At 36.4% G+C, this 3,620-nt stretch overlaps 1 pseudogene; it reads right to left on the bottom strand.

The window, feature by feature from the left end:
* Nucleotides 1–1,937: 1,937 nt before the first annotated feature.
* On the bottom strand, nt 1,938–2,292 carry LOC122787436 (annotated as a pseudogene).
* Between the last annotated feature and the right edge of the window lie 1,328 nt (nt 2,293–3,620).

Genomic DNA, 3,620 nt, shown 5'->3' with positions numbered 1-3,620 from the left:
TTATTAATATTGTGCTCAGTAGATATCCTTGTTTCACAACTCTGAGGCTTCACTTTCTCTCACTGCCATCAAATTGAATATTCATTTCCCTGTATAATGCACTGACTCGTACGTTTCTTCTTCTTCTAGGCCCCAGTCTATAATCCTAATATTACATATACTAGTATGATCACTACTGTAATATTGCTGTAAGATTCTGCTACATCACCTCACTATTTCACATTCTAATCTCTTATGATACTACTACTATGACTAAAATCAACATCTCTACTTTCACTCCATGTACCCCCTTTCTGCATAACTTCCCTAATCAGGCTTCCAAATCTTTTTGTACAACCTTTATAATTTATAGCTTGTACTGCTCCAATTTACTGGTATCCAGTCTGTTCCCTTCCGTTCCTCTTTTTACAATTACACCTTTAAATACTTATTAACTACATATTTTTTTCCTTCCACTCTTTCATTACTTTTAATGAGTTTCTTCCTTGTTCATTCAAATTCTTATAAAAATCATAAGTTTATTTTATCCACCTCTGATGCAATATTGTCATAGACCATAATGGAAATGAGAAAAGTTATATCTGCGTCTAATTCCTGTATTTAGCTCTTCTCCAAATTGTTTAACTCTCCAGAAAAAAACGTATTTTTTTCTTCATCCCTCATACACACAACTCTTACATACCGTTACTATTTTTATTTCAGTCTTCCTCATGTTTCTCATATAACTCCATTCTTCCTTATTACTTTTCCCAAAAAAGTGATACTATTTCTTTCAGCACTTATTTCCGCTTATATACCATATCCTCTGTTATTTTCTTTCCTCAGTCCTCCATTTCATAGAAACCCTATACAGTATACTTTAATTTCTTTACATAAACTATATTCTCGTTTTCTAACTGCTGCCTCCATCATAGCATAATCTTATATTTTTCTTTAAACATTATCCATCTGCCCATGAATTATAAAATGAACTTAGATTCATGATGCAGCCAATCACTCTCATCCTCAAACACTTTCACACCAAAATAGTAACCTTACTTCATGTATTGACATGACCTGATAAAACGATCACCCCTTACACTTCTTTGAAGTACAGTAGACAGTATACAGCTCTCTCTTACTTGCACTGTTTATAATAGGCTCCATCTGTTACCCTTTCATTAATCCTTTCCCGTACTGATCATCAACATTTAATATCTCATACCTACCAGTTTGTAAATTACGATTGCCTAACCCTTATATTTAGATTAATCTTCTGATGCCCCTTTATTTTATTGTACATTTTCTATTATAGGATTTTCAACATTTACAAAAATTCCAGCATTTTCCTTTTCTCAGCCATTACTTTCATGCATTTGTTCATTTAAACTAGGGCATTCAAACCACAAATGTTTACCTTTATTACCTTACCTACATACAATTTTCCAGTTCTTTGAAGGATGTCAATAGTCCCCACTTTGCCTTCATCACCTTCCCTGGTGCCCCAGTAAAGTAGGAATGCTACTTCTCAGAGGCTACAACAGGACCAAAAATTTAGTCTTATTTGAAATATTTACAATTTAGCTTACAATCCAGACCAAAGACAAAACGAATATATAACTAAATAAAAATAAAGAGACCTTGACTTCTTCTACCAAGCATAATATTAAAAAGATATAAGAATTAATTGGTTTACAGACTCATACAGTTAGATTAGATATTTGTCGAAACAGAGAAACACAGAAAGGACTAACACTGGCACCCCAACTAGAAGCAAAGTAATCCTAAAACACTGCAGAGTTAGGATCAAGCATACCAAACCATTATTTCTCCACATTTTCCACAGTAGGGGTCCAAAACCTAAAGCTGAAAAGTACACAAACTGCCATAACAAACTGGAAATCAGGAAGCCACACTGGAACAAATTACAAGTCTTCACTTCAAAAGCAAACATTGTTTCAGTTCTCAACATTCACCATCTTGAGACCTTTGAATGTCAAAGGCACATATGTGGTGAATGTATGCAGTCTGCTGTATGAATCTTCATCCTAGTTGCACTTTCTAATCATACACACTCAATATGGAACATTCTTTATACTTTTAGACCAAACAGCTTTGTTTAATCAGGTGTCTATATGTAAATGCGGTGTTCCTTCACTGTAAATCTCCTAATCTCTAACTGCATGGGGAGCACACTTCTTGAAGCCTATGCTATGGATCAATTTGCGGATGCTTATGGTATATTCATGAGTAACAACTTCACAGATGGCAGAACAGCCCTTTTTCCTCACCTCCCTTTTTGGCAGGTGCCATTTTCACAGAAACTGGCAAGTGAAACGGGTAGTCAGGACCAAGACCTGAGGTGAGATAGTTAAAGGTTAAAAATTTACACTGTAAGCCCAAGACCCTCAGGACATGTCGAACTGACAGATTTAACTAGGGTGCCATCATTAAAGAGAAGTCACAGATTTATCTGGTGAATCTGGCATAACAGCAAAGGCAGATAATAATTGGCGGTTGGGGAGACTAATGAATTCACACTTGTGTTGTAGCTGCTTAAATGATAGACAATTGTGCTTGCAGGAGACAAAGAGCACTTCAACCGTGCTGACTTCATTCTCCTATCAGCTTGCTCCCTGGGGCAGCTACCATTTTACCCTCCTACAGCATTGCTCCTACAGATAATTGCCAAGTTAGGGAGACATTTCAAAACAATGCATGCTATATGGTTTAGAAACAGCATAAATATTACAATTATATGCATCAGAATGAGGAATCAATACATTTCAGTTGAGAAGTTCTTGTGTTGTACAAGAAATGTAAAATTTGTAAATCTTTTACTCTCGTTTCCCATGAAAACTCAGTGATGATGTACTGTGAAAACCATTTGAGAAACAGTTCTGCAAATAAGTCTTTTTCAGATTAAATATAACAGATGGCATGCACTTCGGGGAACATCAGAGTGCAAACATTTTCTGTGTGTTCTGCAATAATTTGTCATTAAAAAATTCTGACATCCATACCTTTTAAACATCCCTAATTTTTAGGGTCACCCCTAAAATTAACTCAAATTTTAGCTTTGTCCCTCTTAATACCTTATAAAACTGGTGACCTTTGGAGACGAGTGGTGAATTATACTTCTAGAAATAATAATAACTTGAGGTGTAGACAATTTGCTTCAGAAATGTGTCTATTGAGTCATACTCTTATTCTGTCCACATCTGAAGTTAAAAGTACTAACATTTTAAAAAGCATCCCTGGTTGCCCTGGTTTCTGGATCTGTTCCCAGTTCTGATGAGGTTTGTCCCAGATTCAGTTGAGAGCTGTGCCGACACGTGATTGCTGCATCTCCTTGTTCTGTCTACACTGTTTTTTTGTAACTTACAGATTGCTGCTAACATCTTTCCCGCTGCACTTGCAGGGGATGTTGCAGTACAGACCCCCATTCAGGGCTACTGGGAGTTCTCAGATGTAAAATTTCTTAAAGAATGTGCAGCCACCTCCCCACAATTCCTCCACCAGTGCTCGTCAAACAAGTACAAGGTGTTGCAATGTATCTCTCTATAATGCACTTGTGTTCTTGGACATATGGAGTGTGCTCTGAACATATTACACTGAAATTCCTGAAGCGGAGCATGTTA

This window comes from Protopterus annectens, chromosome 13.part0 (assembly GCF_019279795.1).
Source record: "Protopterus annectens isolate FY-2018-M chromosome 13.part0, PAN1.0, whole genome shotgun sequence".
NCBI classification, from domain to species: domain Eukaryota; kingdom Metazoa; phylum Chordata; order Ceratodontiformes; family Protopteridae; genus Protopterus; species Protopterus annectens.
The sequence above is the reverse complement of the archived record's forward strand: the minus strand, read 5'-3'. Positions and strand labels throughout refer to the sequence as shown.